Consider the following 13,205-nt stretch of genomic DNA (forward strand, 5'->3'; position numbering starts at 1 on the left):
AGATATTTGGCCTATTATTATAGCTAGAAGTCAGTTGTTTATATTTTGTTAAATTGTTATGCATCTTTTGAGTTACATTCATGGTATACATAATGTCCAATTTAAAAACATAATGTTACTTACAGATAACAGGCTGGTATGAATAAGTCCTGTGTCATATGAAAATAGCAGAGCATTTATCTGGATAGCACCCATTCAACTGCATTGTAATACAATGGAGGAACTGCAGACAGGGACAAGAGAAATCTGAGTGTTTTATCTATAGCAAAGACAGGACGATCTGTTTGAGTGACAGGTGTTGCTCCAGATCTGTTATGCTTGAACATAACAGCACGTATGGAAATTCATAGTGATCTGGCTTCTTATAGATTTTGCTGTATACTCGTTAGGTGTCTCAAGGAAAAAAGGCACCCATGATTGAAGCCCATTTTTTTAATTTTAGTGATAGATATTGCCAGTTGGGCACCCATAACTAGTGGGCACTTTGGGGCTTAAATCATTAGCGCTAGTGCTCCTTTAAGTCAGTGAGTATTTCAATCCCACCAAGTTTATGGGACACCCAGAACCTTAAAGGAGGCCCTCAGCAACTTGTTTTAATGTTTGCACCATGGTTTGGAGGTGAAAAAATGTTTGGTGAGAGTTCCAGTATTATTACTATTCAGTATAGATCAGAATTTAGCCTACCTTCTATTTGAATGACCTTAGTCACCAATGGGAATACATCATGCCTTGTTCCAGGGAGAGAATAGTTATGGCTGGATGCTAGCAGCTGCAGCAGCAGCAGCAAATTGACATAGCTATGATGTAGCTCTGGTGGTGTGTAGAATGGATTTCTTTCTTGAATAGTCCCTTGCAAGTATTCATTTGGCAAGAGTCAGTATGGGAGGATTTAGGTTTCTTAAATCCCTCAAAATTGCATGTTCCAACCTTATTCATGCTCTATTTCCTTCAACCTCAGCTCTATAAACCTTCTGTAAAAGCATACCTTCTTCTGCGCATTGGACATGACCCCACCATTTCAGTCATCTTGTTCTCAACTAATGCAAGACTGCCACTTGCTGGGATCATGCAAGTATCTCCTCCTTTGTGACAAAATCAAACCAATGGTTGTTAAAAATATGCTATACCTTTTGGCACTGAAAACTGTTTAGTTTCCTCTCCTCAGCTGCTTTTAACAGCCAGGTTTCTGCTCCATGTATCAGAAAAGTCATCACTACCTTGTTGAACACTTGTATGTTAGCTGTCACACAGACATCCTGCTGCCCAAACAGAGGCCTTTGAAGATGCTGAAATGCCACTGATGCAAGATTGATCTGACGTGTGACTTCTTCGCGTACAGAACCTCCTGCTGTCAAAAGACTGCCCAGATACATAAAACTATTCTCCCATTCAATATCATTGCCATCTACATGTTTTGTTTTTATAGGGGGCATGCTTAGCTTTGGTTTTATAACCATTGATCTGAAGTCCCATAGATTCTGCCTTTTTTGTGGCTCTTCCAGCATTAGCTTTAGTTGGTCAGTAGTCTCTCCAAGTAAGTCAATATCATATGCATACTTGAGATGCTCTAAAAATGAATCTTTAAATTTCACACCTCCCACTTTGGCCTCAATCAGCTTTGTCATCAGATAGTCTATTAGAACGTGAAATAACATAGGCGAGAGACTGAATCTCTGGCATACTCCTGATTCTAGTGATAACCAGGCAGTAGTACAACCATTGACCCTCACACAGCTAATTTACCATGGTATAATTCCTCTCCTAGGCTCACTAAGTACTCAGGCATCCCATACTGGTGTAGCAATACTGATTGACGCACTCAGACAACAACAGCCGCAAAGCATTTGGGCAAGTCTACACTGTAGAGCTACATCAGTGTCGCGCATGTGGTGAAGACACATTATGCCGATGGGACAGCGCTCTCCCATCGGCATAATTATTCCACCTCGGCAGGAAGCGGAAGCTATGTCGAAGGGAGAGCATCTTCCACCAACAAAGTGCCGGTGTGGACAGCGCAAAACTTGTGTTGCTCGGGGGAGGGGGAGGCAACTTTTTCACACCCCTGAGCGACGTAAGTTATATCCCCTTATATATGTTGTGTTAACTTTGTTTTGTCAATCTAGTCATTTTTCAGTGACATTCTGCAGAGCATATGTAGCATGATTGTAGATTGATCTTTGCAGAACTAGTTGTTTTTCATTTTTGGATGGAGACAGTATTTCAGTTGGTTCAGTAGCATGGTCCCTGGGACTGACAGCAGCATTATTCCCCTATAATTTGAGCCAGGTGATTGTTCTCCTGTTTTGAAAAAAGGGATGTTGTTGCCCCTTTTCCAGGTTTCTAGAATGTGACTGTTTTCCCAAACTTGTAAGATAACTCTGGGAAGTCAGTGAATGAAATTGGGGCCTCCACTCTTTAGCAGTTCTGATGAAATATTGTCAAGATCAGGTGTTTGATAGATGCTGGAAGTCTGAAGAATTCAGTCGTATTACTGAATACTTAAGGGTGTATGAATGAGTGGGCTTGTACTTACGCTGTTTGTTAACAGAGATGGCATCAGAGCCATCTAAAGGAGAATCTTAGTTTCTGTTTTTTGTGTTTTTTTTTTTTTAAATCTCTAGCCTTTTCCTTGTGAAGGTAGCCATGAAAACCTAGTTATATATCCTTCTCAGCCAAACTGAGGCAAGATTCTTTGCTAAGAGTGAAAGGAACATGCAGCTGGGATGGTGAGAACTAACAATACTCCCAGCTCACATGCTTTTCATGTAAAATGAGTTGGTTAAATTTTGGGTGTCTAACCAAGAACTAAGTAACCTTCCCCACAATCCTTAGACTGGCCCTGTAAGCAGGTGGCAAAAAATTCACTTCACGGTCCAAACCTAAGTGCTCTGCTTGTTAAAATGTTCATCCTTCACCGAATATTTTTTGCCTTTGCCTCCAGGTGTGTACGGAAATACACCATATCTCCCTCCCCACCTCCTGACTCCTCATGAGCCGCTCTAACACATGAGAAAGAGGAGAGGAGAGGGGCCTGAGTCTCCCAGTAGTAATTCTATAACCACTGTAGCTTGTCTGTCACCTCATCCAGCCCTAGCCTGGTGTCTGAAGACCTGGTATTGCTCGGAATCCTGGGCCCCTATTTCCAACAGTTAGGAGAGACTTGTTGTCCCTAAATCCCCCTCACCAACTCCAGCGGTCAGGGAAGACATGCCCACTACAAGAATTAAAAGAGTACTATTCTCCACCTGACCACCCAACCAACCACCAAAAGGAGACCTACTCCCCATCCCCTCAACCACTTCTCAGCTAGTAACCCATCTGCCTCAGTATTGCCAGTAGTGGCCAGGACAACTCCTCATCCACCTTGGCTGCTGCTTTGAGGAGCAGCTGCCAACTAAAGGATCCACCTAAATAAGGCTCAGTGAGATACAAGGAGGTACTGGGTGGTGGAGTTGAAGGACTGATAAACTTGGGAGGGGAAGAATACGTAATCAATGGATTTTGGGGTTTTTGGGAGAAGACTATAAAACTGATTTTTTAAAAATGTAAGAACCAATGGTGAAAGTTGTCATTGGTGGATTCTTTTTAAAATAGTTTAGAATGAAAGAATAGTTGATCCTGAGAATGTTGAGTGTGCTGCTGACTGGATAAACAGTTTTGAGGGAGCACCTTTGTTAAAATTTTGGTGGCACATTATTGGGCTATGTCAAGAGATTCAAATTGTTGATGCAAAAATACACAAATAAATAAATAAAATAAAAATAAAGGTGCCTGACCTTCCAAAACATTTTTCATTGGCATGAGTCTAGTGAAGTACAAAATATTTCTAAGGCTCAAAATAAGTGACTTTCTCCGAATACAGATGCAGTATGCACATTCTACTTCAAGGATGGCAGAATCAGGACTGGCATAAAGTAAATTGCTCTTTTTGAGGGATTTGTTCATAAATTTAACAATGCTTTGGCATGTTAAACACAATTGCCTTGTGAATGCTAGTCCTAGTTCTGTGTGTGATTTATGTAGTTAATTATTGTCTGTAGTACATGAATGCATGCAGTAGAAACATGAGGGGTGGAAACTTCCCCTATTTATTTTAAAGGGGGATGGGCCAAGTGACCCATGAAACCTAATTAAGAGTGCTTAAATTGTTCACCCCTTCATTGTTGATCTTTACATTAATAATATCTAATTGATGCCCTTGTGCAGTGGTGATGGATATATTTGTCCTACCCTCCTAGTCACAGAGTTTAAGACTTGAGGGCACCATTAGATCATCTATTCTGACCTTCTGTAAATAACAGACCATTACATTTTCACAGTTACTCCTATACTGAGCCCAGTAACTTGTGTTTGGATAAGTATATCTTCCAGAAAAGCATCCAGTTTTGATTTGAAGACATCAAGAGAATCCATCACTTTCCTTGTTAGTTTCTTTTCCAAATCATTAACCCTCTCTGGTAAAAATCTGTGCCTTATTTCACATTTGAATTTGTCTGGCTTGAGTTTGCACTTTCTGGGAGGGGTATTTTCACGGGGTGAGCTGGCTCTTTAAGGGCACTGGGAGTACTAAGTGCCCAAGTCACTTTTGAAAATGTTACCCTTTGAGGTAGTTGCTCCACAGAAGTGGGTTAAATAATAAATAATAAAACACTTCGTTTTCAGCCACATAAATATTATTGGGAAGTCCTTATCAGATCATTGTGGATCACAGTTATTGACAGTTGCTCTGTGTGCATATTAAAATCCAGTAAGTGAACATCAAGTAGATCAGAATCATTTTTCCCATTCACGAGAGTACTGAGCAGCAGCAACAGAAGAAACACAATCTGACCAACTTGGTTATGCTGCAGTTGGCCTACAAGTCATAACTGTAATTCCAAAGATATACATATGGAGGGAAGATGTCAAAACACCCAAGTGGCAATCTGTTAGTTCATTGTCTGCTACCTGCGTGATTAATTTATGGTGGCTAAACAGACTGTGCAGTGTTGTTTTAAATAAACGTAGTGAGAGAAGAGACGGAAGCAATTGGAAAGCCATTCAGCTGAAAGCAGGTCCTTTGTAACTGATTGGTTAATTAAGGCCTTGATGCAGCTAATCTATGCTAACATTTTTATAGCCTTTTACATGAAACAACCTTCAAGGTTATGGTGGGGAAGACAGATAAGACTCTAGGGGAGGACTGTTGGCAGTTGATCACAGAAAAAAGGAGGTATCATATGAAGAAAATACTAGTTTAAACCTAGCTAAATGCCTAAAAATAAACATCAATGGGAATCTCCTACATGGAAAAATCACTAATAAAGTAATATGCGTACTGATGAATCCATGGTGGCAAACACCAAATACTGCAGGGCTAGCTAAACTGAACAGATGAAGCTTCCAGGATCAAACTGGTGCCAACTGTATCGGTATGTAAACAGGTGAATATCAAGTAGGAGCACCAAGGGGATATTATCTGTTTTGGTGATATTACTTTAGTGTTAATGAGACCACTGCTGGAATATTGTGTTCAGTCATGATGTCTACACTTTAAAAAGGATGGTGAAAAATCCGAGCTCAAAAAAGCACCATAAGAATGATTCAAATTCTGGAAAACATGCCCGAAAGTAAGCAAATAAAGGAATTCATTCTAATTAGCGTCTCAGAGACTAGATTAAGAGGTGATTTGATTACAGTCTATCAGTACATACAAAGTAGGACAGTATTTGATATTTCAGGGCTCTTTAATCTAGCAGAAAAAGGGATAACAAGAGCTGCTGAGAGGATGTTGAAGGTGGGAAAAATAAAACAGGAAAGTGCACTTTTTTAAGAATGAGGCAATTAACAAATGAAACAGGTTCGTAAGGGAATATGTTCTAGTTCCGAAGTTACTAGGCCTGATGCAGGAATTGCTGAGTGAAATGCTAAGGCCTGTGCTATGGAGGAGATCAGACTAGATGGTCATAATGGTCCCTTCTTTCCATACAATCTATGATTGAAAATGGAAGTTGAATGCAAAGAGCTGCAGCGGCTTAGTGGTATCAGGGCTTGTGGCTGCAATTCTGAACTCTGCTTCTTAGAAGGCACAGCCCAGAGTGTGTGTCTGTGGCAAAGGTGGCTTGAGGTACTTTTTTATCTTCCAAATTCTGGACTTTACTGAGAATCTGCCTGGTCCCCAGCATAAGTTAGAGTAGCCTGTCAGACTACTCTAATTGATGGTAGCTTCCCAAAGCTGCCTAGGGGCTACTCTCTTGGCCCAGGATAGCTGGAATACACAGTGCTTCAGTCACATGCCCTCCTCCTTATTCCTCCCCCCTCTTCTGCATCCAGTTTGAATGACCCCACCTTCCCCAGCCCAACTAAAAAAAATTGATTACTTTGTTACTAAGGGTATGTCTACACTACGAAATTAGGTCGAATTTATAGAAGTCAATTTTTTAGAAATCGATTTTATACAGTCGATTGTGTGTGTCCCCACTCCAAGACCATTCAGACCATTAACTCGGTGGTGTGCGTCCACAGTACCAAGGCTAGCATCAACTTCTGGAGTGTTGCACTGTGGTAGCTATCCCACAGTTCCCGCAGTCTCCGCCGCCCATTGGAATTCTGGGTTGAGCTCCCAATGCCTGATGGGTCAAAAACATTGTTTGCGGGTGGTTCTGGGTACATGTCATCAGGCCCCCCCTTCCTCCCTCCCTCTGTGAAAGCAACGGCAGACAATCATTTCAAGCCTTATTTCCTGGGTTACCTTTGTAGATGCCAGACCACAGCAAGCATGGAGCCCACTCAGCTCACCATCACCATACATCTCCTGGGTGCTGGCAGACGTGGCCCTGCATTGCTACACAGCAGCAGCTCCTTGCCTTTTGGCAGCAGACAGTGCAAGTCGCCCCTCCCTCTGTCAGGAAAATCTTTTCACACCTTTTTTTCAGCACAGACGCCATAGCACGGCAAGCATGGAGCCTGCTCAGATCACCGCTGCAATTATGAGCACTCTAAACACCATGCGCATTATCCTGCAGTATATGGTGGGATCGCATAGTGTTGCATGTCTGGGACGATTCCCAGTGGCTGTGAAACTTTCGCATGCGTAAGGGCACTTTCATGGAACTTTGTGACTTGCTTTCCCCTGCCCTGAAGCGCAAGAATACCAAGATGAGAGCAGCCTTCATAGTTCACAAGAGAATGGCGAAAGCCCTGTGGAAGCTTGCAACGCCAGACAGCTACTGGTCAGTCAGGCATCAGTTTGGAGTGGGCAAATCTACTGTGGGGGCTGCTGTGATCCAAGTAGCCAACACAATCAAAGAGCTGCTAATATCAAGGGTAATGACTCTGGGAAATGTGCAGGTCATAGTGAATGGCTTTGCTACAATGGGATTCCCTAACTGTGGTGGGGTGATAGATGGAACCCATATCCCTATCTTGGCACTGGACCACCTTGGCAGCCAGTACATAAACCGAAAGGGGTACTTTTCAATGGTGCTGCAAGCACTGGTGGATCACAAGGGACATTTCACCAACATCAACATGGGATGGCCGAGAAAGGTACATGACGCTCGCATCTTCAGGAACTCTGGTCTGTTTCAAAAACTGCAGCAAGGGGCTTTCTTTCCAGACCAGAAAATAACCATTGGGGATGTTGAAATGCCTATAGTTATCCTGGGGGACCCAGCCTACCCCTTAATGCCATGGCTCATGAAGCTGTACACAGGCAGCCTAGACAGTAGTCAGGAGCTGTTCAACTATAGGCTGAGCAAGTGCAGAATGGTGGTAGAATGTGCATTTGAACGTTTAAAAGTGCACTGGCGCAGTTTACTGACTTGGATAGACCTCAGCGAAACCAATATTCCCATTATTATTACTGCTTGCTGTGTGTTCCACAATATCTGTGAGAGTAAGGGGGAGATGTTTATGGCAGGGTGGGAGGTTGAGGCAAATCGCCTGGCCACTGATTACGCGCAGCCAGACACCAGGGCAGTTAGCAGAGTACAGGAGGGTGCGGTGCGCATCAGAGAAGCTTTGCAAACCAGTTTCATGACGGGCCAGGCTACGGTGTGAAAGTTCTGTTTGTTTCTCCTTGATGAAACCTCCCCCCCCCTTGGTTCACTCTACTTCCCTGTAAGCTAACCACCCTTCCCTTCCCCCTTCGATCACCGCTTGCAGAGGCAATAAAGTCATTGTTGCTTCACATTCATGCATTCTTTATTAATTCATCACACAAATAGGGGGATAACTGCCAAGGTAGCCCTGGAGGGGTGGGGGAGGAGAGAAGCACCGGGTGGGGTTGGGGAGGAGGGAAGGACAGGGCCACACTGCACTTTAAAACTTATTGAATGCCAGCTTTCTGTTGCTTGGGCAGTCCTCTGTGGTGGAGTGGTTGGGTGCCTGGAGGCCCCCCCACCGTGTTCTTGGGCGTTTGGGTGAGGAGGCTATGGAACTTGGGGAGGAGGGCGGTTCGTTACCCAGGGGCTGCAGTGGCGGTCTGTGCTCACGCTGCCTTTCCTGAACCTCAACCATACATCGGAGAATATCAGTTTGATACTCCAGTAGCTTGAGCATTGCTTCCTTCCTTCTTTTATCACGCTGACACCACCTATCATCTTGATCCCACCATCTTTCCTCTTGCTCCCGCCACCTGTCCTCTCGCGCATCCCTCGTGTCCTCACGTTCATTTTGTGCTTTCCTGGACTCTGACATTGTCTGCCTCCACACATTCTGCTGGGCTCTTTCAGTGTGGGAGGACTGCATGAGTTCAGAGAACATTTCATCGCGAGTGCGTTTTTTTCCCCTTCTAATCTTCGCTAGGTTCTGGGAAGGAGAAGATAGTGTGAGCGTTTGAACATTTGCAGCTGGTGGAGGAAAAAAATGGAGAGTAGTAGTTAAAAAGACACATTTTAGAGAACAATGGGTAGACTCTTTATTTAAAATGGGTTGGCAATTTAAAAGGAGGTGTTGCGGTTTTCGGGTTAACGTGCAGCACAAACCCAATACCCCCCTCCACACACACCCAATTCTCTGGGATGATCGCTTCACCCCTCCCCCCACCGCGTGGCTAATAGCGGGGAACATTTCTGTTCAGCCACAGGCAAACAGCCCAGCAGGAACGGGCACCTTTGAATGCTCCCTTAATAAAATCACCCTATTTCAACCAGGTGACCATGAATGATATCACTCTCCTGAGGATAACACAGAGAGATAAAGAGCAGATGTTGTTTGAATGCCAGCAAACACCAGGACCATACACTGTGTTATGCAATGATTCCAGACTACGTGCTACTGGCCTGGCATGGTAAAGTGTCCTACCATGGAGGACGGAATAAGGTTGCCCTCCCCAGAAACCTTTTGCAAAGGCTTTGGGAGTACATCCAGGAGAGCTTTATGGAGATGTCCCTGAAGGATTTCTGCTCCATCCCCAGACACGTTAACAGACTTTTCCAGTAGCTGTACTGGCTGCAAATGCCAGGGCAAATTAATCATTAAACACGCTTGCTTTTAAACCATGTATGATATTTACAAAGGTACACTCACCAGAGGTCCCTTCTCTGCCTGGCGGGTCCGGGAGGCAGCCTTGGGTGGGTTTGGGGGGTACTGACTCCAGGTCCAGGGTGAGAAACAGTTCCTGGCTGTTGGGGAAAACGGTTTCTTTGCTTGCTTGCTGTGAGCTATCTTCAACCTCCTCATCATCTTCCTTGTCCCCAAAACCCGCATCCCTGTTGTGTGCTATTCCACTGACGGAGTCAAAGCACAAGGGTGGGGTAGTTGTAGGGGCATCTCCTAGAATGGCATGGAGCTCATCATAGAAGTGGCATGTCCGGGGCTCTGACCTGGAGCAGCCGCTTGCCCTTCTGGTTTTTTGGTAGGCTTGCCTCAGCTCCTTAAGTTTCACGCGGCACTGCTGCGGGTCCCTGTTATAGCCTCTGTCCTTCATGCCCTTGGAGATTTTTTCAAATGTTTGGGCATTTCGCCTTTTGGAACGGAGTTCTGATAGCACGGATTCATCTCCCCATACAGCGATCAGATCCTGTACCTCCCGTTCGGTCCATGCTGGGGCTCTTTTGTGATGCTGATTCTTTGCTGATTAGATCTGCAACTCACCTGCAGATTGCCACGCTGGCCAAACAGGAAATGAGATTTAAAAGTTCACGGCCTTTTCCTGTCTACCTGGCTAGTGCATCGGAGTTGAGAGTGCTGTCCAGAGCAGTCACAATATAGCACTCTGGGATAGCTCCTGAAGGCCAATACCGTTGAATTGCGACCACACTACCCCAAATTTGACCTGGCAAGGTCAATTTCAGCGCTAATCCTCTCGTCGGCGGAGGAGTACAGAAATCAATTTTAAGAGCCCTTTAAGTCGAAAAAAAAAGGCTTCGTCGTGTGGACGGTGCAGGGTTAAATCGATGTAACACTGCTAAATTCGACCTAAACTCATAGTGTAGACCAGGGCTAAGAAATTAAAACTAAAACAAACAAAGAAGCAATACTCGATCAGATGGTTGGGAATTTTTCGATGAATAACTTTTGCATAGAAAAGTGCTGATTTGTCAAAAGAAAACAGTGTCAGTTGTGATGAATTTTCCAACTAAAGAAATATGAAAAAAAAGGATTTGAAATTGTTGAAAGGTTTTGTTTTGATATTTTTGAAATAAAAATTTCCAGTTTTCTGGTTTAAAATGATGTTGTTTCAAAATATGAACCAATCAGACTGAAACAAAGGTTAAAAAAAGGTTGAAATAGAAACAAAACTATTCAAAATTGAAATAAATGGTTTGATTGACCAGAACTGAATTGTGGTTTTTTTCAGTTTTTGATTCATCAACATTTCTGAGATTTTGAATTTTTGTCCTGATTCGGGATAGTAAAAATTTTTGAACTCTAAAAAATTCTTGGGATAGTAAACCTGTTTCCCACCCAGCACCACTCCATGGACCAAACTTGCTTGATTGGCAAGTAGTGCCATGGAAGTGAATGATGCTATCACACAAGTAATGATATCAGGAGCTAGAATTTAATGCATAACCCTAAAATATTTTCACCCTACATTTCTAGAGGAAACCACTGGTGCAGCAACATGAGCAAAGCTTAACAAATCCTACTACCAACACTATTCTGCTATCAGTGATATGCTGGGTCTGACCCGGAAGGCCTAATACTTACAGAGAATACTGCAAGTCAGTGGAAGTTTTGCAGGAGTAAGCTGTGCAGGAACTGAACCACCACAGGTCATGTTTTCTAAAAAAGAACAACCAGAAAGGTCATGTTGGCTTTTTCTCCATAAATCCAAAAGAAAGCCAACATATATTGAGCCAAATTCCGCTACTGTTGTAAATCTGGAGAAAATCTTTTGTCATCAATGGGGTTATTTTACATTTACAAAGGTGTTACTGAGTTTAGAATATGGGCCATTATATATTATATATATGAAATGTTCCTTTGAAGAGATAAACATCCACAGACATGCCATTAGAGCCATGGTTTCAGATCCCTAGCTGGTGTAAATCGGCACATTTTCATTGTCTTCCATGGACATATGCTGGTTTGTGTAAGATGAACAGATGACCTATGAGACTTCTGCGTCCACACTATCTCTTGAAGGTATTAATCAACTGCTGGATTAATACAAAGTTGTGGAAAATCTGAGAGAGGGTGGATCCCAAAAAAATTAAGTGAATTAGTCTCATTTCATGTGGAAAATTGGGGAGAAATATGCATACATTAAGGAAGTATGCAAGCTAATGTCCTAGGTATTTATTATTTCCATGTGTTTATATCTAAACAGCATAACTCAAGAAATCCACTTTGGTTTTTAACATATGGGCTAAAATCTGAGGGAAAATAGGGAAGCAAAAGTGAAATGGAGAGCTGGGTAGGGTTTTTTTCAGTTGTTTCCCCTTTTGTATCACTTAGGAGGGCCATTTTAAAAATCAAGTTCTTGGAGCCACTAATGTGACTCACATAGAAGGCAGACTATTCTCTGTGGTATTTTTCTGTATTTGCTGAGCTGGGTGGCCTCATTAGATACAACCTATGTATGTTTTAAAACTTTCTCTCAGATGAACATTCTTATATGGTGAAATAATAAACTGTTATGTGACAGCTAAGCTAGGGCCAGTGTAGAATAGGTAGGAAGGGCCATGCCCCACCTTCTCCCTGTCCCATAGCGAGGAAGCAGTGCCTACTATTTGTTTTTGGCTCTGCACAGCAGGCAAAAGAGTGGGACAAAGTTCCTTGCACCTTATCACCCCTGCACCCTCGTGCCAGGGCCAGAAGCAATCTGGCCCTTATAGAGCTTGGCTTGGTTAGCTTAGTAAAACAAAGGCTGAGTGGAGATATGATTGCTCTATGTAAATAAATCAGGGGAGTAAACATCAGGGAGGGAGAAGAGCTATTTAAGCTAACAGGCAATGTTGGCCCAAAAGCTAATGGGTATAAATTGACCATGAATTAATTTAGAAGAAGGTTTCTAACTACCAGAGGAGAGAGGTTCTTAATAGGAGTAGTAGGGGAAAGAAATCTAAATAGTTTTAAGATGGGACTGAATAAGTTTGTGAATGGGACTATATGACATGGTTGTCTGCAATAGCAGGGGCCTGGACTTGGTGACCCAGGAGGTTCCTTCCATTTCTATGTTCTTCTATAAACTGTAAGGAACAATTCTGTATGGAAATGGGATGGAAAAGATGATCTACAGTAATAGTTTTTCTTCTCTGAGTCTAGTAATATATCCCATCATACCGAGGGGAAGTATCAATATTTATTGATTTGTTTGTTTTATCTAAGCACATAGGAGTCCCAGATGTAGGCCCGGACCACATTGTACTAGGCGCTGTACAAACACAGAACAAAGGGCAGTCACTTCCCAAAGAGCGTACAATTTAAGTACAAGACAAGAGACAACGGACGGACAGCCAGCCAGATGGAGGAATGCAAGGAAATAGTGAAACAGCATTGGCCAGCATGAAAGGAAGTGGTCTCACCTCACTAGCAGCCTAGGCCACTGTCAAGTTTTTTGTATGCAACATGGAAAACATTGTGTGGAAACAAAATCCTATTACTATGTAACAGAGAGCACAAAACCATCTTGTTCTCTATTATATTTGTAGGATGACTCATTTTAAATTGCAGACAAAGACCATGTTTCCTCTTTGTTTAGCAAATTATCAACCACGTAACTTAATACAGATGAGTGAGACTGTAGTGTTTGCATGGTTTGTATTTCAAACAAA

The sequence above is a fragment of the Trachemys scripta genome, chromosome 3 (genome assembly GCF_013100865.1).
Source record: "Trachemys scripta elegans isolate TJP31775 chromosome 3, CAS_Tse_1.0, whole genome shotgun sequence".
NCBI lineage: Eukaryota > Metazoa > Chordata > Testudines > Emydidae > Trachemys > Trachemys scripta.